Source organism: Oncorhynchus mykiss, chromosome 17, assembly GCF_057628025.1.
Source record: "Oncorhynchus mykiss isolate SJ-2025 chromosome 17, ASM5762802v1, whole genome shotgun sequence".
NCBI lineage: Eukaryota > Metazoa > Chordata > Actinopteri > Salmoniformes > Salmonidae > Oncorhynchus > Oncorhynchus mykiss.
In genome coordinates, this window is record NC_143038.1 from 76,281,094 (window position 1) to 76,307,084 (window position 25,991).

General features: G+C 41.2%; 1 long non-coding RNA gene and 1 pseudogene across 1 annotated transcript in view; both read left to right on the forward strand.

The window, feature by feature from the left end:
- LOC149976515 (uncharacterized) overlaps window positions 1-6,198 on the forward strand; it is a 37,508-nt pseudogene extending 31,310 nt beyond the window's left edge.
- Window positions 1-25,991, forward strand: part of LOC149976510 (uncharacterized) — a 989,396-nt gene that overhangs the window by 547,795 nt on the left and 415,610 nt on the right. The window lies entirely within an intron of this gene.

Genomic DNA, 25,991 nt, shown 5'->3' on the forward strand with positions numbered 1-25,991 from the left:
ACTACTAAGCCTTGTTGCTCCTAGACGTTTCCACTTCACAATAACAACACTTACAGTTAACTGGGCAGGTCTAGCAGAGCAGAAATTTGACCAACTTACTTGTTGGAAAGGTAGCATCCTATGACAGTGCCACATTGAATCTCACTGAGCTTTTCAGTAAGGCCATTCGACTGCCAAATGTCTATGGAGATTGCATGGCTATGTGCTCAAATGATATACACCAGTCAGCGATGGGTGTGGATGAAATAGGCTAAATATACTTTTTGTATTTGGAGTGTATCTGTGTTTTGGGCTGCGTCTCAATCCACCACTTCCGCCTGAAAGCTAGAGCCAGAGTGGTGTTCGTCAGACCATGAGACAAACCCCCCCCAAAAAATGTGATCTTCTCACAAAAAACGTCTGTAGCGTCCAAACGGTTTGGGCAAAAACGCTAATATGACAAAAACGCTGACCACCACAGAAACTAATTTGACCCATCTGTGGAAAAGTAGAGACTCAATACTCGTCTGAAATCGATACAGCTGATCTGCCAACTTCTGTATGTAGCGATACACACCAATGTGACCAAACCCCACAAGACTAGTCTGAATGTTTCCGGGACCAGTTAAAACCACGTATGGAAATCTATCAAATATATACGGAGATAGTTTAGTGTCTACAATAAAGGAATAAATACATGTAAACATCTCTCAGATATAGGACAGACACTTTCTGTTATTCAATGTGTTTCTATTGGCTAATAGCAGTAAGGACAATGTGTTTCTAATAGCAGTAAGGACTATCTGTTATTCAGTGTGTTTCTATTGGCTAATAGCAGTAAGGACTATCTGTTATTCAGTGTGTTTCTATTGGCTAATAGCAGTAAGGACTATCTGTTATTCAATGTGTCTCTATGGGCTAATAGCAGTAAGGACTATCTATTATTCAATGTGTTTCTATGGGCTAATAGCAGTAAGGACTATCTGTTATTCAGTGTGTTTCTATTGGCTAATAGCAGTAAGGACTATCTGTTATTCAATGTGTTTCTATGGGCTAATAGCAGTAAGGACTATCTGTTATTCAATGTGTTTCTATTGGCTAATAGCAGTAAGGACTATCTGTTATTCAGTGTGTTTCTATTGGCTAATAGCAGTAAGGACAATGTGTTTCTATTGGTTAATAGCAGTAAGGACTATCTGTTATTCAATGTGTTTCTATTGGCTAATAGCAGTAAGGACAATGTGTTTCTATTGGCTAATAGCAGTAAGGACTATCTGTTATTCAATGTGTTTCTATTGGCTAATAGCAGTAAGGACCATGTGTTTCTATTGGCTAATAGCAGTAAGGACCATGTGTTTCTATTGGCTAATAGCAGTAAGGACTATCTATTATTCAATGTGTTTCTATGGGCTAATAGCAGTAAGGACTATCTGTTATTCAATGTGTTTCTATTGGCTAATAGCAGTAAGGACAATGTGTTTCTATTGGTTAATAGCAGTAAGGACTATCTGTTATTCAATGTGTCTCTATGGGCTAATAGCAGTGAGGACTATCTGTTATTCAATGTGTCTCTATGGGCTAATAGCAGTAAGGACTATCTGTTATTCAGTGTGGTTCTATTGGCTAATAGCAGTAAGGACAATGTGTTTCTAATAGCAGTAAGGACTATCTGTTATTCAATGTGGTTCTATTGGCTAATAGCAGTAAGGACAATGTGTTTCTAATAGCAGTAAGGACTATCTGTTATTCAGTGTGTTTCTATTGGCTAATAGCAGTAAGGACTATCTGTTATTCAGTGTGTTTCTATTGGCTAATAGCAGTAAGGACTATCTGTTATTCAATGTGTTGCTATGGGCTAATAGCAGTAAGGACTATCTGTTATTCAGTGTGTTTCTATGGGCTAATAGCAGTAAGGACTATCTGTTATTCAACGTGTTTCTATGGGTTAACAGCAGTAAGGACTATATGTTATTCAATGTGTTTCTATTGGTTAATAGCAGTAAGGACTATCTGTTATTCAGTGTGTTTCTATGGGCTAATAGCAGTAAGGACTATCTGTTATTCAATGTGTTTCTATTGGCTAATAGCAGTAAGGACTATCTGTTATTCAATGTGTTTCTATGGGCTAATAGCAGTAAGGACTATATGTTATTCAATGTGTTTCTATGGGCTAATAGCAGTAAGGACTATCTGTTGTTCAATGTGTCTCTATGGGCTAATAACAGTAAGGACTAACAGTTACCCCCTCTCTAGAGGGATAAAAGAGAGCAGTTACCCCCTCTCTAGAGGGTTAAAAGAGAGCAGTTACCCCCTCTCTAGAGGGTTAAAAGAGAGCAGTTACCCCCTCTCTAGAGGGATAAAAGAGAGCAGTTACCCCCTCTCTAGAGGGTTAAAAGAGAGCAGTTACCACCTCTCTAGGATCAAAGTGAGCAGTTACCCCCTCTCTAGAGGGTTAAAATAGAGCAGTTACCTCCTCTCTAGAGGGTTAAAATAGAGCAGTTACCCCCTCTCTAGAGGGTTAGAGGAGAGAAGTTACCCCCTCTCTAGAGGATAAAAGAGAACAGTTACCCCCTCTCTAGAGGGTTAAAAGAGAGCAGTTACCCCCTCTCTAGGATAAAAGTGAGCAGTTACCCTCTCTCTAGAGGGTTAAAATAGAGCAGTTACCTCCTCTCTAGAGGGATAAAAGAGAACAGTTACCCCCTCTCTAGAGGGTTAAAAGAGAGCAGTTACCCCCTCTCTAGAGGGTTAAAAGAGAGCAGTTACCCCCTCTCTAGAGGGTTAAAATAGAGCAGTTACCCCCTCTCTAGAGGGATAAAAGAGAACAGTTACCCCCTCTCTAGAGGGTTAAAAGAGAGCAGTTACCCCCTCTCTAGGATAAAAGTGAGCAGTTACCCCCTCTCTAGAGGGTTAAAATAGAGCAGTTACCCCCTCTCTAGAGGGTTAAAAGAGAGCAGTTACCCCCTCTCTAGAGGGTTAAAATAGAGCAGTTACCCCCTCTCTAGAGGGATAAAAGAGAACAGTTACCCCCTCTCTAGAGGGTTAAAAGAGAGCAGTTACCCCCTCTCTAGGATAAAAGTGAGCAGTTACCTCCTCTCTAGAGGGATAAAAGAAAACAGTTACCCCCTCTCTAGAGGGTTAAAAGAGAACAGTTACCCCCTCTCTAGACGGTTAAAAGAGAGCAGTTACCACCTCTCTAGGATAAAAGTGAGCAGTTACCCCCTCTCTAGAGGGTTAACATAGAGCAGTTACCTCCTCTCTAGAGGGATGAAAGAGAACAGTTACCCCCTCTCTAGAGGGTTAAAAGAGAGCAGTTACCCCCTCTCTAGAGGGTTAAAAGAGAGCAGTTACCCAATCTCTAGAGGGTTAGAAGAGAGCAGTTACCCCCTCTCTAGAGGGTTAGAAGAGATCAGTTACCCCCTCTCTAGAGGATAAAAGAGAACAGTTACCCCCTCTCTAGGATAAAAGTGAGCAGTTACCCCCTCTCTAGAGGGTTAAAATAGAGCAGTTACCTCCTCTCTAGAGGGTTAAAATAGAGCAGTTACCCCCTCTCTAGAGGGTTAGAGGAGAGAAGTTACCCCCTCTCTAGAGGATAAAAGAGAACAGTTACCCCCTCTCTAGAGGGTTAAAAGAGAGCAGTTACCCCCTCTCTAGGATAAAAGTGAGCAGTTACCCTCTCTCTAGAGGGTTAAAATAGAGCAGTTACCTCCTCTCTAGAGGGATAAAAGAGAACAGTTACCCCCTCTCTAGAGGGTTAAAAGAGAGCAGTTACCCCCTCTCTAGAGGGTTAAAAGAGAGCAGTTACCCCCTCTCTAGAGGGTTAAAATAGAGCAGTTACCCCCTCTCTAGAGGGATAAAAGAGAACAGTTACCCCCTCTCTAGAGGGTTAAAAGAGAGCAGTTACCCCCTCTCTAGGATAAAAGTGAGCAGTTACCCCCTCTCTAGAGGGTTAAAATAGAGCAGTTACCCCCTCTCTAGAGGGTTAAAAGAGAGCAGTTACCCCCTCTCTAGAGGGTTAAAATAGAGCAGTTACCCCCTCTCTAGAGGGATAAAAGAGAACAGTTACCCCCTCTCTAGAGGGTTAAAAGAGAGCAGTTACCCCCTCTCTAGGATAAAAGTGAGCAGTTACCTCCTCTCTAGAGGGATAAAAGAAAACAGTTACCCCCTCTCTAGAGGGTTAAAAGAGAACAGTTACCCCCTCTCTAGACGGTTAAAAGAGAGCAGTTACCACCTCTCTAGGATAAAAGTGAGCAGTTACCCCCTCTCTAGAGGGTTAAAATAGAGCAGTTACCTCCTCTCTAGAGGGATGAAAGAGAACAGTTACCCCCTCTCTAGAGGGTTAAAAGAGAGCAGTTACCCCCTCTCTAGAGGGTTAAAAGAGAGCAGTTACCCAATCTCTAGAGGGTTAGAAGAGAGCAGTTACCCCCTCTCTAGAGGGTTAGAAGAGATCAGTTACCCCCTCTCTAGAGGATAAAAGAGAACAGTTACCCCCTCTCTAGGATAAAAGTGAGCAGTTACCCCCTCTCTAGAGGGTTAAAATAGAGCAGTTACCCCCTCTCTAGAGGGTTAAAAGAGAGCAGTTACCCCCTCTCTAGAGGGTTAAAATAGAGCAGTTACCCCCTCTCTAGAGGGATAAAAGAGAACAGTTACCCCCTCTCTAGAGGGTTAAAAGAGAGCAGTTACCCCCTCTCTAGGATAAAAGTGAGCAGTTACCCCCTCTCTAGAGGGTTAAAATAGAGCAGTTACCTCCTCTCTAGAGGGTTAAAAGAGAACAGTTACCCCCTCTCTAGAGGGTTAAAATAGAGCAGTTACCTCCTCTCTAGAGGGTTAAAAGAGAACAGTTACCCCCTCTCTAGAGGGTTAAAAGAGAACAGTTATCCCCTATCTAGAGGGTTAAAATAGAGCAGTTACCTCCTCTCTAGAGGGTTAAAATAGAGCAGTTACCTACTCTCTAGAGGGATAAAAGAGAACAGTTACCCCCTCTCTAGAGGGTTAAAATAGAGCAGTTACCTCCTCTCTAGAGGGTTAAAATAGAGCAGTTACCTCCTCTCTAGAGGGTTAATAGAGAACAGTTACCCCCTCTCTAGAGGGTTAAAATAGAGCAGTTACCTCCTCTCTAGAGGGTTAAAAGAGAACAGTTACCCCCTTTCTAGAGGGTTAAAATAGAGCAGTTACCTACTCTCTAGAGGGATAAAAGAGAACAGTTACCCCCTCTCTAGAGGGTTAAAATAGAGCAGTTACCTCCTCTCTAGAGGGTTAAAATAGAGCAGTTACCTACTCTCTAGAGGGATAAAAGAGAGCAGTTACCCCCTCTCTAGAGGGTTAAAAGAGAACAGTTACCCCCTCTCTAGAGGGTTAAAATAGAGCAGTTACCTACTCTCTAGAGGGATAAAAGAGAACAGTTACCCCCTCTCTAGAGGGTTAAAAGAGAACAGTTACCCCCTCTCTAGAGGGTTAAAATAGAGCAGTTACCTCCTCTCTAGAGGGTTAAAAGAGAACAGTTACCCCCTCTCTAGAGGGTTAAAATAGAGCAGTTACCTACTCTCTAGAGGGATAAAAGAGAACAGTTACCCCCTCTCTAGAGGGTTAAAATAGAGCAGTTACCTCCTCTCTAGAGGGTTAAAATAGAGCAGTTACCTACTCTCTAGAGGGTTAAAATAGAGCAGTTACCTACTCTCTAGAGGGATAAAAGAGAACAGTTACCCCCTCTCTAGAGGGATAAAAGAGAACAGTTACCCCCTCTCTAGAGGGTTAAAATAGAGCAGTTACCTACTCTCTAGAGGGATAAAAGAGAACAGTTACCCCCTCTCTAGAGGGTTAAAATAGAGCAGTTACCTCCTCTCTAGAGGGTTAAAATAGAGCAGTTACCTACTCTCTAGAGGGTTAAAATAGAGCAGTTACCTACTCTCTAGAGGGATAAAAGAGAACAGTTACCCCCTCTCTAGAGGGATAAAAGAGAGCAGTTACCCCCTCTCTAGAGGGATAAAAGAGAGCAGTTACCCCCTCTCTAGAGGGATAAAAGAGAACAGTTACCCCCTCTCTAGAGGGATAAAAGAGAGCAGTTACCCCCTCTCTAGAGGGATAAAAGAGAACAGTTACCCCCTCTCTAGAGGGATAAAAGAGAACAGTTACCCCCTCTCTAGAGGGATAAAAGAGAGCAGTTACCCCCTCTCTAGAGGGATAAAAGAGAACAGTTACCCCCTCTCTAGAGGGATAAAATAGAGCAGTTACCCCCTCTCTAGAGGGTTAAAATAGAGCAGTTACCCCCTCTCTAGAGGGATAAAAGAGAACAGTTACCCCCTCTCTAGAGGGTTAAAAGAGAACAGTTACCCCCTCTCTAGAGGGATAAAAGAGAACAGTTACCCCCTCTCTAGAGGGATAAAAGAGAGCAGTTACCCCCTCTCTAGAGGGATAAAAGAGAGCAGTTACCCCCTCTCTAGAGGGATAAAAGAGAGCAGTTACCCCCTCTCTAGAGGGTTAAAAGAGAACAGTTACCCCCTCTCTAGAGGGATAAAAGAGAACAGTTACCCCCTCTCTAGAGGGATAAAAGAGAACAGTTACCCCCTCTCTAGAGGGATAAAAGAGAACAGTTACCCCCTCTCTAGAGGGATAAAAGAGAACAGTTACCCCCTCTCTAGAGGGATAAAAGAGAACAGTTACCCCCTCTCTAGAGGGATAAAATAGAGCAGTTACCCCCTCTTTTAACGATCATACCTTCATATTTCCTCAGAGGTTTTCCACAAGGTCTCTAAACTATATTCTTTCATTATAGACTAGATTGCCTTCTCTCCTACTTCTCCCTCTTCCCTCTTCCCTCTTCCCCCTTCCCGCCCCTACTCTGCAGTTACTATGGTAACCAGGCCAGGAGAATGGATTCACACTAAACAGAGGGCTAACAGAGACCCTGGTATGTGTGTGTGTGTGTGTGTGTGTGTGTGTGTGTGTGTGTGCGTGCGTGCGTGCGTGCGTGCGTACGTGTGTGTCTGTCTGTCTGTCTGTCTGTGTGTGTGTGTGTGTGTGTGTGTGTGTGTGTGTGTGTGTGTGTGTGTGTGTGTGTGTGTGTGTTTGTTTGTTTGTTTGTTTGTGTCTGTGTGCGTGTGTATTTGTGTCTGTGTATCTGTGTGTGTGTTTGTGTGTGTGTGTGTTTATGTCTCTTTCTTTCTCTGTGTGTGTGTGTGTTTGTTTGTGTTTGTCTTTCTGTGTGTGTGTGTGTGTGTGTGTGTGTGTGTGTAACAGAGACCCTCCCTCTCGACACCACAGACTTCCTCCTTGGTTTTGGGTCAAAATCAGGCATAACAGCTTTCTCCGTGTGTGTGTGTGTGTGTGTGTCTCTCTCTCGACACCACAGGCTTCCTCCTTGGTGTTGGGTCAAAATCAGGCATAACAGCAACCTCTCACGGAAGTTCTTCACCTGCAAATCTGAGACTGTGTTTGTGCTTCCGTTGTGGGTGTGGCAAAGCAACCTTTATTTACATGAGTTTAACATATATTAATATGCGTGACCATTTCTCATGACAGTAAGAACGGCTCTGGCGTACTGCTTGAAACGGAGGTGTGAGTCACGCCGAAATATTGTCAAAAGTCAGACGAGGCACCCTCTCTTCTAAACAGAAAGTGAGGTATTTTGAAGTTCAGTGCGTTGATAGAGAGGTATTTGAACTAGGGCTTACACAGACGGCGACAGACAACATCCTGCATTTACAGCGTCACTATGAAAATCATTCGAGTTCTGGTTAGCATTATACATTACATTAAGGATAAGAGTATGGTCATAACCACGTAATTACTAGGTAATTAGCAGTAACTACCGTGCAGAATTGAGCTAAGAAATAGTTCCGTCTGTTCGGGAGAGGTGAGTGAGTGAGGACAGAACGTAGCAGAGAGAGGAGAGTTTCTATAGCAACCCGCAGTCAGCCTCTCAACATCGCTGTCTGTGCTGTAGTGCGGTGAGTCTCTTGATTCTACCCATAGAACCCATAGAATCTATTCTCATTCTAATTCTAGGGTTCTACCACGTTATTCTATAGTTCCACAGTTTCCCCTGTACTTATTCTATCAGTGTTTTAATGTCAAATAAAATACTCTTAAAGAGTGTCACATGAAAACTGAATATAACAGAATCCTTTGATGTGCTGTACTGAAAGCTTTATCAGCAGAGAGCAGAGAGCAGTGAGGAGAGAGAGAGAGAGAGAGAGAGAGAGAGAGAGACAGAGAGAGAGAGAGAGAGAGAGAGACAGAGAGAGAGAGGGAGAGAGAGAGACGCTTTCTTCTCTGGGTGTATGGGAGGACGTGAAGAGTCTGACTGGACTCTACTGCCCCCTCCTGGTCAGTTGGATATTACACTCTATGTGAACTATTGTAACGTTACACATTTTCTTCAGGAAATGTAACTTTTACCATATGATCTTACACCCTCTCCACTACTGAAACCATTTACACAACCATTGAATTAGACACTCGTAGACACTTTCACAGTATTTTACTGAGTTGCAGTTTATACAAGGAAATAGGTCAATTGAAATGAATTCATTAGGCCCTAATCTATGGATTTCACATGACGGGGCAGTGGTGTAACCATGGGTGAGCCAGGCCCAGCCAATCAGAATGAGTGTTTTTCCTGTGTTGTATGACAAAACTGCACATTTAAGAGTGGCCTTTTCTTGTCCCCAGCACAAGGTGCACCTGTGTAATGATCATGCTGTTTAATCAGCTTATCGATATGCCACACTTGTCAGGTGGATGGATTATCATGGCAAAGGAGAACATTCCCACTAACAGGGATGTCAACACATTTCTGGGATTTTTTTTTATTTCAGCTCATGAAACACGGGACCAACACTTTACATGTTGCGTTTATATTTTTGTTCAGTACATATCAACATTTTCAAAAGCAACAAATATAACAGAGATAATGACTAATGTCAGAGATAATGACATAGATCATGACTAATGACAGAGATTGAGACAGAGATAAAGACTAATGTCAGAGATAATGACATAGATCATGACTAATGACAGAGATTGAGACAAGGAATAATGACTATTGTCAGAGATAATGACATAGATCATGACTAATGACAGAGATTGAGACAAGGAATAATGACTAATGTCAGAGATAATGACATAGATCATGACTAATGACAGAGATTGAGACAAGGATTAATGACTAATGTCAGAGATAATGACATAGATCATGACTAATGACAGAGATTGAGACAAGGATTAATGACTAATGTCAGAGATAATGACATAGATCATGACTAATGACAGAGATTGAGACAAGGATTAATGACTAATGTCAGAGATAATGACATAGATCATGACTAATGATAGAGATTGAGACAAGGATTAAAGACTAATGTCAGAGATAATGACATAGATCATGACTAATGATAGAGATTGAGACAAGGATTAATGACTAATGTCAGAGATAATGACATAGATCATGACTAATGATAGAGATTGAGACAAGGATTAAAGACTAATGTCAGAGATAATGACATAGATCATGACTAATGACAGAGATTGAGACAAGGATTAATGACTAATGTCAGAGATAATGACATAGATCATGACTAATGACAGAGATTGAGACAGGGATAATGGCTAATGTCAGAGATAATGACATAGATCATGACTAATGACAGAGATTGAGACAAGGAATAATGACTCATGTCAGAGATAATGACATAGATCATGACTAATGACAGAGATTGAGACAGGGATAATGACTATTGTCAGAGATAATGACTTAGATCATGACTAATGACAGAGATTGAGACAAGGATTAATGACTAATGTCAGAGATAATGACTTAGATCATGACTAATGACTAAGATTGAGACAGGAATAATGACTATTGTCAGAGATAATGACATAGATCATGACTAATGACAGAGATTGAGACAGGGATAATGACTATTGTCAGAGGAAATGACAGAGGTATGACCAGTGACATAGATAATGACATAGGAAGTGACTAATGACATAGATCATGACTAATGACAGAGATTGAGACAGGGATAATGACTTATGTCAAAGGTAATGACAGAGGTATGACCATTGACATAGATAATGACATAGGTAGTGACTAATGACATAGAACATGACTAATAACAGAGATAATGACGGAGGAAATGACAGATGTTATGACAGAGGTAATGACTACTTAACATAGATAATGACAGAGGTAATGCCAGAGGTAATGACTAATGATATAGATCATAACAGAGGCAATGACCAATGACATGGGTAATGACAAACAACATAGATAATGACATAGACAATGACATAGGTAATGACATAGGTAATGGCTAATGATATAGATAATAACAGAGGTAATGATCAATGACATAGATAATGACAGAGGTAATGACATAGGTAATGACCAATGACATAGATAATTACCGAGATAATGACATAGGCAATGACTTGTGTCAGAGGTAATGACAGAGATAATACAATGGGTATATGTAGGCTATAGCTGTAGGTATGCTATATGTATTTAGTTATTGATATTCTCAAAACAATATGGCCACTTTTCTTTCTTCCCTTACCCTTTCACAGTCCAGTCTTCCCTTACCCTCCCACAGTCCAGTCTTCCCTTACCCTCCCACAGTCCAGTCTTCCCTTATCCTTTCACAGTCCAGTCTTCCCTACCCTCCCACAGTCCAGTCTTCCCTTACCCTCCCTCAGTCCAGTCTTCCCCTACCCTCCCACAGTCCAATCTTCCCTTACCCTCCCACTGTCCAGTCTTCCCTTACCCTCCCACAGTCCAGTCTTCCCTTACCCTCCCACAGTCCAGTCTTCCCTTACCCTCCCACAGTCCAGTCTTCCCTCACCCTCCCACAGTCCATTCTTCCCCTACCCTCCCACAGTCCAATCTTCCTTTACCCTCCCACAGTCCAGTTTCCCTTTACCCTCCCACAGTCCAGTTTCCCTTTACCCTCCCACAGTCCAATCTTCCCTTACCCTCCCACAGTCCAATTTTCCCTTACCCTCCCACAGTCCAGTTTCCCTTTACCCTCCCACAGTCCAGACTTCCCTTACCCTCCCACAGTCCAGTCTTCCCTTACCCTCCCACAGTCCAGTCTTCCCTTAACCTCCCACAGTCCAGTCTTCCCTTACCCTCCCACAGCCCAGTCTTCCCTCACCCTTCACAGTCAGTGTTCATCTACCAATGTGACGTAACTCATCTTTGTCTAACCTCCGCCTAAAAATACACTTTCGTTGCACATTCTGTCCTGACTGCTTTCCCCACCTCCCCTCCTTTCTTTCTCCTTCATCTTTCCTTGACCCCGGGGCGATCACCCTACTCTGAGCATCATCCTCCCAGTCAGTCAGTCAGTCAGTCAGTAGGACCTGACAATGAAGCAGACGCTCTCACCTCTCCCCTCCTCTTCTCTCCTCTTATCTGGCTCTTTTCTCCCCTCTCCTCTCTCTCTCTGCTCTGTTCACCCCTCTATCCTCTCTCTCACCCCCTCTCCCCTCTCTCTCTCTTTCTCTCTCTCTCTCTCTCTCTTTCTCTCTCTCTCTCTCTCTCTCTCATCCCCCTCTCCCCTCTCTCTCTCTCTTTCATCCCCCTCTCCTCTCTCTCTCTCTCTCTCTCTCTCTCTCATCCCCCTCTCCCCTCTCTCTCTCTCTCATCCCCCGCTCCCCTCTCTCTCTCGCTCTCTCATCCCCCTCTCTCTCTCTGCTAGTTGTCATTTGCATCCCATTATAGCTCAGTCTGCAGAATGAGGAGAGGAGAGAGAGAGAAATACAACCCTTATTTACATTTATTTTCCTTTTCGTACTTTAACTATTTGCACACAGGTACAACACTGTATATAGACATAATATGACATTTGAAATGTTTCTATTCCTTTGGAACTTTTGTGAGTGTAATGTTTACTGTTCACTTTTGTTTTTATTGTTTATTATCTCTTTCACTTGCTTTGGCAATGTAAACATATGTTTCCCATTCCAATAAAGCCCTTAGAGAGAGAGAGAGAGAGAGAGAGAGAGAGAGAGAGAGAGAGATAGAGAGAGAGATAGAGAGAGAGAGAGAGAGAGAGAGAGAGAGAGAGAGAGAGAGAGAGAGAGAGAGAGAGAGGGACTATCTATGTGTGTGTGTGAGAGAGAGAGAGAGAGAGAGGGAGTCAGAGAGAGAGGGAGTCAGAGAGAGAGAGTCAGAGAGAGAGAGAGAGAGAGAGAGAGAGGGTGTCTGTGTGTGTGAGAGAGAGAGAGAGAGAGAGAGAGAAAGAGTGTCTATGTGTGTGAGAAAGAGAGTCAGAGAGAGAGAGAGAGAGTCAGAGACAGAGAGAGCGTCTTAGTTAACATATCATAGTTCCATAGAAACAGTGGACGTACAGGCTTCTTAGATTGATGACTCATCACACGCAGGTAAGGTTTACCATTTAACTGTAACTTAGAATAACATTCTCTAATGCACCTGGCTTAAGCTGCCTGAAGCTTTCTTAAATCACGGTTATATAGGCAGACATAGGAAATGGCTACGGATAGCGGAAAGCAGACCCCCGTCTTGAGTCAATACCGCCATCTATTGGTAAACATGAATATACCAGGTTACTACATTCCCCCACTTTAAAGCTAATAATTCAACTTAATTCCTTTCTGAGCTATGCTATTTTCATATTTACATTTTGTCAAACATGATGTCCTTTAGGATCTGAAAAAGTCTGGCGGACATCTCTCTCTAATAGAGCGTCTCCGAGATGGTGAAGCTGGTGCCACCAGTCTGGCGGACATCTCTCTCTAATAGAGCGTCTCCGAGGTGGTGTAGCTGGTGCCACCAGTCTGGCGGACATCTCTCTCTAATAGAGCGTCTCCGAGGTGGTGTAGCTGGTGCCACCTGTCTGGTGGTCATTTCTCTCTAATAGAGCGTCTCCGAGGTGGTGTAGCTGGTGCCACCAGTCTGGCGGACATCTCTCTCTAATAGAGCGTCTCCGAGGTGGTGTAGCTGGTGCCACCAGTCTGGCGGACATCTCTCTCTAATAGATAGCCACCAGCTCTTCACCCCTTGATGGTGAAACAAAGTCCTTTTTTTGAGACTTCACAGGAGGAGGTTGTCCCGGACTGGTGGTCTATGGAAGTTGAGCTTTGTCGGTCTCAGGTGGTTTGTCCAACTGCAACTCTGAGGAACGTTCCAATGTCCTGTCCTGCTTGTTGATCCAGATCTCCGGATGGAACTGGAATTTGAGCTCGGATCCCACCTGTCTCCTTAGTCTTTGTCCACTTCTGGTGATCACAGTATAAGATACTGGTCCTGAGCCATCCTCAATGGTAGCTGGAATCCATTTGACTTCTTGTTACTCAGACAATCTGCACACCGGCTAACCTCATTTTCCACATCCTGGTCTTTGGCCACCAGATGTATGACCTCGCTAGGCCTTTCATTCTTGACATACCTGGATGCGACTGGTGAACCAACTTCAGTAACATACTCCGCCCTTGCAGTGGGATAACTACTCCTGAACCCCACAGAACACATCCATCTCCAACACTCAATGCCAAGCGGCATGCGTAGTAAGGCATGATCTGAGGCTCGGTCACTGTAGGCCATCCTCTCAGGATAAATTCACTTGTGATAGCGTCACATCCTTTGAAGTCTGTTTGCCTGATTTGCGTTGTGTTCACCGGTGCATCATCCAACATGTCGATCATCCAAAACCTGGTCATTTTCTTTTTCCTGAATGATGATTTCTGGAATGGGCAGCCTACTCAGAGCATCAGCATTCCCATGGTATCTACCTGGTTTATAAATTATGTTGTACTCGTAGGCCCTGAGCCACACAGCCCAACATTGAACTCTTGTAGAGACCATTTGTGGTACTGGCTTATGTTCATGGAACAGAGAGATCAGGGGCTTAAGGTCGGTCATGATAGTGAATGTTCTCCCCATATAAGTACTTGTGGAATCTCTGTATTCCAAATATGACAGGAAGTCCTTCCTTGTCCAGCTGAGAGTACTTTTTCCTACGCTGGTGACAACGTTCTTGACATGAGTCCGTTTCTCTGCACCATTCTCCATCCGGTGTGATAGCACCGCCCCCACACCATACGATGAGGCATCACATGATAAGATGAGACCTCTGTCTGCTGAGTAGGGCACGAGCACAACGTTCATGACATGAACCCGATAGGTTTCTATGCACCATTCTCCATCCGGTGGGATACCACTGCCCCCACACCATACGATGAGGCATCACACGATAAGATGAGACCTCTGTCTGCTGAGTAGTGCACGAGCACTTCAGCTGATTGCAGTAACACCTTTGACTTTGTAAAAGCTTCTTCCTGTCTTTCTGACCATTTCCAGGCCACATCCTTCCTTAGCAGTTGATGCAGAGGAGCTAAGAGGGTAGAGAGGTTCGGGAGAAAGCGATTATAATAATTCTGTAAGCCTATATAGGCTTTTGTCGGAGGTGGAGCTTCCACAACAGCCCTCACTTTAGCTTTGACAGTGTGTAACCCCTTGGCATCCACCTTGTGACACAGGTACTGCACTTCATCAGCTAACAGTGTACACTTGCTCCTCTTCAGCCGGAGACCGGCGTCCTCCATCCTCCTCAAAACGTCACTCAAGTTTCTGAGATGTTCCTCCCTTCAATGCCGTCGAGGTAAACCGGTAACTTGGGTATCCCCTGCAGAACTCCCTCCATGGTTCTTTGGAAGATAGCTGGTGCAGGAGAAAGATAAGCGTTTTATAGGTAAACATCCCTCTGTGGGTGTTTAATCGTCAGGTACTTCTGTGAAGCTTTATCCATTAGCACATGCTGACATGTGTGACTCATGTTCAGTTTTGTGAACTGTTGCCCTCCGGTTAACGTTGAAAGCAAATCCTCCACTTTGGGTTTGGAGTACTGATCCAGAGAGGAAACTCTATTTACAGTCAGCTTATAGTCACCACATAATCTGACTGAACCATCTGGTTATAGTACGGGAACCACTGGTGCTGCCCACTCAGAAAACTTGATAGGTATAAGTATATCCTCTGATAAGAGTCTGTCCATTTCCACATCCACTTTAGGCTTCATGGCACATGGAACTGGTCTTGGCCTATAGAATCTGGGAGTAGCATCAGCAGCAACATGAACGGTAGCTTGGACCCCTATAAATGTCGCTAGCTCTTCTTTGAAAACACACTCATGCTTTGAAAGCACCTGCTGCAGTGTCAATGTCTCTGTGGTGACATGTTTGATTTCATCCCAGTTCAGTTTTATTTCCTCCAAACACCCTCTTCCAAGTAAACTGGGGACAGTACCTTCCACTACTAAGAGAGGCAGACTTTTCTTTTGTCCTTGATATTCCACTTGAACATCAGCAACTCCAATCACAGTGATCTTCTCCCCTGTGTACATGTTGAGTTTAATGGGGGTGTCTCTCAGTTTAGGCACTTCAACTGTTTTCCACTTCCTATGGAATTGGGACCTTTTCATCAGCGTGACACTACATCCTGTGTCTATTTCAAAACGGTACTGTTCACTGAAAATAAGAATTTGTTCTTAACTGACTTGCCTAGTTAAATAAAGGTTAAATAATAAAATAACAGAATAGAATAAATAACAATGTAATCAATTAGAACAGAATGGAATACATTAGAACAGAATGGAATCAATTAGAACAGAATGGAATCAATTAGAACAGAATGGAATAAATTAGAACAGAATGGAATACATTAGAACAGAATGGAATCAATTAGAACAGAATGGAATAAATTAGAACAGCATGGAATCAATTAGAACAGAATGGAATCAATTAGAACAGAATGGAATCAATTAGAACAGCATGGAATCAATTAGAACAGCATGGAATCAATTAGAACAGAATGCAATCAATTAGAACAGAATGGAATCAATTAGAACAGAATGTTATCAATTAGAACAGAATGTTATCAATTAGAACAGAATGGAATCAATTAGAACAGAATGGAATCAATTAGAACAGCATGGAATCAATTAGAACAGAATGTTATCAATTAGAACAGCATGGAATCAATTAGAACAGCATGGAATCAATTAGAACAGAATGGAATCAATTAGAACAGAATGGAATCAATTAGAACAGAATGTTATCAATTAGAACATAATGGAATCAATTAGAACAGCATGGAATCAATTAGAACAGAATGGAATCAATTAGAACAGAATGGAATCAATTAGAACAGAATGGAATCAATTAGAACAGCATGGAATCAATTAGAACAGAATGGAATCAATTAGAACAGAATGGAATCAATTAGAACAGCATGGAATCAATTAGAACAGCATGAAATCAATTAGAACAGAATGGAATCAATTAGAACAGAATTGAATCAATTAGAACAGAATGTTATCAATTAGAACAGAATGGAATCAATTAGAACAGCATGGAATCAATTAGAACAGAATGGAATCAATTAGAACAGAATGGAATCAATTAGAACAGAATGGAATCAATTAGAACAGCATGGAATCAATTAGAACAGCATGGAATCAATTAGAACAGCATGGAATGAATTTGAATAAATTAGAACAGAATAGAATAAATTAAAATATAATAAATTAGAACAGAATATAATAAATAACAATGTTATCAATTAGAACAGAATGGAATCAGTTAGAACAGCATGGAATCAATTAGAACAGCATGGAATCAATTAGAACAGCATGGAATCAATTAGAACAGAATGGAATCAATTAGAACAGAAGAGAATAAATCAGAAGAGAATAAATTAGAACAGAATTTAAGAATTTAATATTTATCACACTTCTATGCCAAACATACAGTAGTCACGTGGGTTGCATGGTCAATACCTGCAGAACACAGACACAAAGTATACACAGGCATGAGAGAGAGAGAGAGAGAGAGATGATTATCACCCTTAAATTGGCTTTAGATTCTAGAAGACAAGGGATCGTTAGATTCTAGAAGACAAGGTATGGTTCGATTCTAGAAGACACGTGATGGTTAGATTCTAGAAGACAAGGGATGGTTAGATTCTAGAAGACAAGGGATGGTTAGATTCTAGAAGACAAGGGATGGTTAGATTCTAGAAGACAAGGGATGGTTAGATTCTCAAAAACAAGGGATGGTTCGATTCTAGAAGACAAGGGATGGTTAGATTCTAGAAGACAAGGGATGGTTAGATTCTAGAAGACAAGTGAGGGTTAGATTCTAGAAGACCAGGGATGGTTAGATTCTAAAAGTCAAGGGATGGTTAGATTATAGAAGACAAAAGATTGTTCGATTCTAGAAGACAAGGGATGGTTCGATTCTAGAAGACAAGAGATGGTTAGATTCTCAAAAACAAGGGATGGTTAGATTCTAGAAGATAAGGGCTGGTTAGATTCTAGAAGACAAGGGATGGTTCGATTCTAAAAGACACGGGATGATAAGATTCTAGAAGACAATTTATGGTTAGATTCTAGAAGTCAAGGGATGGTTAGATAATAGAAGACAAGGGATGGTTTGATTCTAGAAGACAAGGGATGGTTAGATTCTAGAAGACAAGGGATGGTTAGATTCTCAAAAACAAGGGATGGTTAGATTCTAGAAGATAAGGGCTGGTTAGATTCTAGAAGACAAGGGATGGTTCGATTCTAAAAGACACGGGATGATAAGATTCTAGAAGACAATTTATGGTTAGATTCTAGAAGTCAAGGGATGGTTAGATAATAGAAGACAAGGGATGGTTTGATTCTAAAAGACATGGGAGGGTTAGATTCTAGAAGACAAGGGATGGTTAGATTATAGAAGACAATGGATGGTTCAATTCTAGAAGACAAGAGAGTGTTCGATTCTAGAAGACAAGGGAGGGTTAGATTCTAGAAGACATGGGAGGGTTAGATTCTAGAAGACAAGGGATGGTTAGATTCTAGAAGACAAGGGATGGTTCGATTCTAGAAGACAAGGGATAGTTAGATTCTAGAAGACAAGGGATGGTTAGATTCTAGAAGACAAGGGATAGTTAGATTCTAGAAGACAAGGGATGGTTCGTTTCTAGAAGACAAGGGATGGTTAGATTCTAAAAGACAAGGGATAGTTAGATTCTCAAAAACAAGGGATGGTTAAATTCTAGAAGACAAGGGATGGCTAGATTCTAGAAGACAAGGGAGGGTTTAGATTCTAGAAGACAGGGAATTGTTAGATTCTAGAAGACAAGGGATGGTTAGATTCTAGAAGACAAGGGATAGTTAGATTCTAGAAGACAGGGGATGGTTAGATTCTAGAAGACAAGGCAGGGTTAGATTCTAGAAGACATGGGAGGGTTAGATTCTAGAAGACAAGGGATGGTTAGATTCTAGAAGACAAGGGATGGTTAGATTCTAGAAGACAAGGGATGGTTAGATTCTAGAAGACAAGGGATGGTTAGATTCTAGAAGACAATGGATGGTTAGATTCTAGAAGACAGGGAATTGTTAGATTCTAGAAGACAAGGGAGGGTTTAGATTCTAGAAGACAAGGGATGGTTAGATTCTAGAAGAAAAGGGATGGTTACATTCTAGAAGACAAGGGATGGTTAGATTCTAGAAGACAAGGGATGGTTAGATTCTAGAAGACAAGGGATGGTTAGATTCTAGAAGACAAGGGATGGTTAGATTCTAGAAGACAAGGGATGGTTAGATTCTAGAAGACAATGGATGGTTATATTATAGAAGACAATGGTTGGTTCAATTCTAGAAGACAAGAGAGTGTTCGATTCTAGAAGACAAGGGAGGGTTAGATTCTAGAAGACAAGGGAGGGTTAGATTCTAGAAGACAAGGGATGGTTAGATTCTAGAAGACAAGGGATGGTTCGATTCTAGAAGACAAGGGATGGTTAGATTCTAGAAGACAAGGGATGGTTAGATTCTAGAAGACAATGGATAGTTAGATTCTAGAAGACAAGGGATGGTTAGATTCTAGAAGACAAGGGATGGTTAGATTCTAGAAGACAAGGGATAGTTAGATTCTCAAAAACAAGGAATGGTTAGATTCTAGAAGACAAGGGCTGGTTAGATTCTAGAAGACAAGGGATGGTTAGATTCTAGAAGACAAGGGATGGTTAGATTCTAGAAGACAGGGAATTGTTAGATTCTAGAAGACAAGGGATGGTTAGATTCTAGAAGACAAGGGATAGTTAGATTCTAGAAGACAAGGGATGGTTAGATTCTAGAAGACAAGGGATGGTTAGATTCTAGAAGACAAACAATGGTTAGATTCTAGAAGACAAGGGAGGGTTTAGATTCTAGAAGACAAGGGATGGTTAGATTCTAGAAGAAAAGGGATGGTTACATTCTAGATGACAAGGGATGGTTAGATTCTAGAAGACAAGGGATGGTTAGATTCTAGAAGACAAGGGATTGTTAGATTCTAGATTACAAGGGATGGTTAGATTCTAGAATACCAGGGATGGTTAGATTCTAGAAGACAAGGGATGGTTAGATTTTAGAAGACAAGGGATGGTTAGATTTTAGAAGACAAGGGATGGTTAGATTCTAGAAGACAAGGGATGGTTAGATTCTAGAATACAAGGGATGGTTAGATTCTAGAAGACAAGGGATGGTTAGATTTTAGAAGACAAGGGATGGTTAGATTCTAGAAGACAAGGGTTGGTTAGATTCTAGAAGACAAGGGATGGTTAGATTCTAGAAGACAAGGGATGGTTGGAATCTAGAAGACAATGGATGGTTAGATTCTAGAAGACAAGGGATGGTTAGATTCTAGAAGACAAGGGATGGTTAGATTCTCAAAAACAAGGGATGGTTAGATTCTAGAATACAATGGATGGTTAGATTCTAGAAGACAAGGGAGGGTTTAGATTCTAGAAGACAAGGGATGGTTAGATTCTCAAAAACAAGGGATGGTTAGATTCTAGAAGACAAGGGAGGGTTTAGATTCTAGAAGACAAGGGATGGTTAGATTCTCAAAAACAAGGGATGGTTAGATTCTAGAAGACAAGTAATGGTTAGATTCTAGAAGACAAGGGATGGTTAGATTCTAGAAGACAAGGGAGGGTTTAGATTCTAGAATACAATGGATGGTTAGATTCTCAAAAACAAGGGATGGTTAGATTCTAGAAGACAAGGGATGGATAGATTCTAGAATACAATGGATGGTTAGATTCTCAAAAACAAGGGATGGTTAGATTCTAGAAGACAAGGGATGGATAGATTCTAGAAGACAAGGGAGGGTTTAGATTCTAGAAGACAAGGGATGGTTAGATTCTAGAAGACAAGGGATGGTTAGATTCTCAAAAACAAGGGATGGTTAGATTCTAGAAGACAAGGGAGGGTTTAGATTCTAGAAGACAAGGGATGGTTAGATTCTCAAAAACAAGGGATGGTTAGATTCTAGAAGACAAGTAATGGTTAGATTCTAGAAGACAAGGGATGGTTAGATTCTCAAAAACAAGGGATGGACGGATTCTAGAAGACAAGGGATGGTTCGATTCTAGAAGACAAGGGATGGTTAGATTCTAGAAGACAAGGGATGGTTAGATTTTAGAAGACAAGGGATGGTTAGATTCTAGAAGACAAGGGATGGTTAGATTCTAGAAGACAAGGGATGGTTAGATTCTAGAAGACACGGGATGGTTAGATTCTAGAGGACAAGGGATGGTTAGATTTTAGAAGACAAGGGATGGTTAGATTCTAAAAGACAAGGGATGGTTAGATTCTAGAAGACAAGGGATGGTTAGATTCAAGAAGACAAGGGATGGTTAGATTTTAGAAGACAATGGATGGTTAGATTCTAGAAGACAAGGGATGGTTAGATTCTAGAAGACAAGGGATGGTTAGATTCTAGAAGACAAGGGATGGTTAGATTTTAGAAGACAAGGGATGGTTAGATTCTAGAAGACAAGGGATAGTTAGATTCTCAAAAACAAGGGATGGTTAGATTCTAGAAGACAATGGATGGTTAGATTCTAGAAGACAAGGGAGGGTTTAGATTCTAGAAGACAAGGGATGGTTAGATTCTCAAAAACAAGGGATGGTTAGATTCTAGAAGACAAGGGAGGGTTTAGATTCTAGAAGACAAGGGATGGTTAGATTCTCAAAAACAAGGGATGGTTAGATTCTAGAAGACAAGGGATGGTTAGATTCTAGAAGACAAGGGATGGTTAGATTCTAGAAGACAAGGGAGGGTTTAGATTCTAGAAGACAAGGGATGGTTAGATTCTCAAAAACAAGGGATGGTTAGATTCTAGAAGACAAGGGATGGTTAGATTCTAGAAGACAAGGGATGGTTAGATTCTCAAAAACAAGGGATGGTTAGATTCTAGAAGACAAGGGATGGTTAGATTCTCAAAAACAAGGGATGGTTAGATTCTAGAAGACAATGGATGGTTAGATTCTAGAAGACAAGGGAGGGTTTAGATTCTAGAAGACAAGGGAGGGTTTAGATTCTAGAAGACAAGGGATGGTTAGATTCTCAAAAACAAGGGATGGTTAGATTCTAGAAGACAAGGGAGGGTTTAGATTCTAGAAGACAAGGGATGGTTAGATTCTCAAAAACAAGGGATGGTTAGATTCTAGAAGACAAGGGATGGTTAGATTCTAGAAGACAAGGGATGGTTAGATTCTCAAAAACAAGGGATGGTTAGATTCTAGAAGACAATGGATGGTTAGATTCTCAAAAACAAGGGATGGTTATATTCTAGAAGACAAGGGATGGTTAGATTCTAGAAGACAAGGGAGGGTTTAGATTCTAGAAGACAAGGGATGGTTAAGCCTGACTGGGGAGCAATAAACAAAAGAGAAAGTTCTGGATGGATTTTCGTTAGTTTAAATCTGGTTGTTTTGTCTCTGTCTATATAAAGGAAGGGACGATCCCGGTAGCTGGTACTGGTAGCTATCAAGAGCCTTGTACCAGGCGCTGGACAGGAAATGGAAATTCAGTGCTTGTGGGTCCCCGCGCACGATGTGATCTCCCAATGCTTCTGGTTGGATAGAAGCCACTAGGTAACCAAATGTCTAATGGTACCGGAGGGCGAAATGTTCCACACAAACCAATGTAAGAAACAGATGAAGGGGATGAAGTCACAAAGACAAAACGATTTAATACAAATAAATTAAAAAAGGAAAAAGAGAGAGATGGCTCACTGACACAGAGAGAGACGGTGAGTTTTTTTTTTTACTCTGGCTGTGTTGGGATCTTGTTTGGATCAAACAATCTGTGAAGATCTGCATAGATCTGTAGAGTTTTGAAAACAGTTTTCTGCCTGTCTAAGATATTGGTTCCCAATTGGGACTCTACCCTCCCACGTTCAGCTGAAACGGTGGCGCATGGAACGCAAAAATATTCTTACAAATATTTAACCTCCACACATTAACAAGTCCAATAGCTCAAATGAAAGATAAACACCTTGTTCATCTAGCCAGCAAGTCAGATTTCTAAAATGTTTTACGGCGAAAACATAGCACATATATATGTCAAACCACCACCAGACACAGCTCATTTGAATAGCCAAAACATGCAATCAACAAACGCAGGATTAAAAAATAAATCGCTCACTAACCTTTTGAAAATCTTCATCAGATGACAGTAATATGACATATTACACAGTACATTTTTTTTTTTTCAATAATATGCCATTTATATCCATAAATGTCCATTTACAGTGAGTTCACCTTCAGAAATTACTCAAAAATGCCCGCAGGAAATCTATGTAGCGCGGCAAGATAACGTAAATAGACATCATAAACTTTGACTAAATATACATGTTCTACATATAGTTAGAAAGATACACTGCTTCTTTATGCAACCGCTGTGTTAGATTTATTTTTAACGTTACAGAAATCGCACACTATTCAATATGCTGAGACGGCGCTCAGATACAAGCTACATTTCTACGTAATGTTGGAGTCAACAGAAACACAGATTTCAGCATAAATATTCGCTTACCTTCGATGGTCTTCATTCATGATGTTCTGGAAGGCTTCATACTTACCCAATACATCGTTTGGTTTCAAGTCTTGCGTCTTTGTATTAGCTACTGCTAATAACATCAGCTGAAATGCACCCAAAATGTCCTCTGGTCCGGAAAAGTTGCGCATTAAAACTTCAAAATTACATATTATATGTCGACTAAACAGGTCAAACTAAGTGCAGAAGCAAGCTTTATGATGTTTTAGACACACAAAACAAACTTCAATTCAATCGGCCATCGTCTGCCCTTCTCTTGAGTGCTGGAACAAAGGAATGGCTGGGACCAATTCGCGCCACAACGCACAACCTATTTTCTTGTGGCACGCACTAATTTCACTCCCATAGGGTCAATTCTCGCGGGATTTGAATGATTCAAAGCTCTACTGAAAGAGGACATCTAGCGGAAGAGATAGAAAGTCTCCCCACAATCATAACTGGTTGGGAAGGGTGGGGGCGATGACGTCAAAGTTGCTCCAACTTTCATGACCACAAAAACTAGTTTGGAAGAATGCCTGCCCTGCGAGTTCTGCTATACTTACAGACATAATTCCAACGGTTTTAGAAGCTTTAGAGTGTTTTCTATCCAATAATAATTGTTATATGCATATATTAGCAATTTTTGACAGATTTTTTTTTCAGTTTACTAGGGGTACCCAATCTCTCCAAAGGGGGCATATGTCTGCCATATCCTTAACAGGTTTGCACGCAGTACACTTAATCTTATCATGAGTGATTTATGACTTTGACATAACTGTATTGTGAACTTACTGTAAAGAGTCATACGAGGCTTTGTGGTTTCAGTGCATCATGTGTAATAAGTAACCTGTCGATCATCACAACCATGTCCTCTTTCAGTAGAGCTCCATAACATCTGGGCACCAGCAAAGTGACAAATCGTTATAAAATGTCAAGCTGTAATTTATAGCTCAAACGACATAATGCTGTACTTGCTTTATTTTGATTTTACCTTTATTTAACTAGGCAAGTCAGTTAAGAACAAATTATTATTTTCAATGACGGAACAGTGGGTTAACTTCCTGTTCAGGGGCAGAACGACAGATTTGTCACTAGTCCAACGCCCTAACCACTAGGCTACCCTGTGAATGAACACTCATTAAAAAAAAAAGTGGTACTATGTCTGCTGTTTTTCCAAACAGGTGAATTCAACTTCTTACAAACTTGTGTAAATGAACAATATTGAGCAAGAGAAGTAGCTACAACTACAGAAATGTTACAGAAACGATAATAATATTTGGCTTAAAACACAGTAAGTTAGTATTTCTTTACCTTTGACGGGGGGGAGGGTGGTCCAACTAAAGTAAACCTTGTAAAGACCTAGAGACTGTTGATTTATGAATTGATGTCAGTGGTGTTGTTTCCTTTGTTGATACAGGGTCTGCCTCCCAAATGGCTCCCCAATCCCAATTACTCTTGACCAGGGCCCATAGGGTTTTGGTCAAAAGTACTGCGCTATATAGAGAATGGGGTGTTATTTGGGATAAAAAAGGACTTCTGGGTTTTTCTGTCTCAGGCTGCATACAGCACAAACAAACAACCATTTGTGCCCCAGAGTCCATCTAGGCAACACTTCACATGAATGAATGTCCTCCAATCATAACACACATGAGTAATTTGTCATAATGCCCAAGCAGACCCACGTCATGCATCTGCCGCTGCTATACAAATGTTTTCTGATGTTTCCATAATAAGCCTTTTAATGAGTTTCTTGGTTTCATACAGACATTACTTACTGGCTGGTTCTCCCTACTAGCTCTGGAGGGGATGGGTTGATGTAATGTGTTGAGAGTGTTGGGAGTAAAATAACTCCTGGCATTATAGAACCATTCAAAATAACCCCTGGAATTCTAGAACCATTGAACATAACTCCTGGAATTCTAAAAGCATTAAAAATAACTACTGGCATTCTTGAACCATTGAAAATAACTCCTGGCATTCTAGAACTATTGAAAATAACTCCTGGCATTCTAGAAGCATTAAAAATAACTCCTGGCATTCTAGAAGCATTAAAAACAACTCCTGGCATTCACAAACCATTGAAAATAACTCCTGGCATTCCAGAACTATTGAAAATAACTCCTGGCATTCTATCACAATTGAAAATAACTCCTGGCAATCTAGAACCATTAAAAATAACTCTTGGCATTCTAGAACTATTGAAAATAACTCCTGGCATTCTATAACCATTCAAAATAACTCCTGGCATTCTAGAACCATTAAAATAACTCCTGGCATTCTAGAACTATTGAAAATAACTCCTGGCATTCTAGAACCAATAAAATAACTCCTGGCATTATAGAACCATTGAAAAGAACTCCTGGCATTCTAGAACCATTAAAATAACTCCTGGCATTTTACAACCATTCAAATAACTCCTGGCATTCTAGAACCATTAAAAATAACTCCTGGCATTCTAGAACTATTGAAAATAACTCCTGGCATTCTATAACCATTGAAAATAACTCCTGGCATTCTAAAACCATTAAAATAACTCCTGGCATTCTATAACCATTGAAAATAACTCCTGGCATTCTAGAACCATTAAAATAACTCCTGGCATTCTAAAACCATTAAAATAACTCCTGGCATTCTATAACCTTTGAAAATAACTCCTGGCATTCTATAACCATTAAAATAACTCCTGGCATTCTAGAACCATTAAAATAACTCAGTATTTATGCTGCAGTAGTTTATGTGTCGGGGGGCTAGGGTCAGTTTGTTATATCTGGAGTACTTCTCCTGTCCTATTCGGTGTCCTGTGTGAATCTAAGTGTGCGTTCTCTAATTCTCTCCTTCTCTCTTTCTCTCTCTCGGAGGACCTGAGCCCTAGGACCATGCCCCAGGACTACCTGACATGATGACTCCTTGCTGTCCCCAGTCCACCTGGCTGTGCTGCTGCTCCAGTTTCAACTGTTCTGCCTTATTATTATTCGACCATGCTGATCATTTATGAACATTTGAACATCTTGGCCATGTTCTGTTATAATCTCCATCCGGCACAGCCAGAAGAGGACTGGCCATCCCACATATGCTCTCTCTAATTCTCTCTTTCTTTCTCTCTCTCGGAGGACCTGAGCCCTAGGACCATGCCCCAGGAATACCTG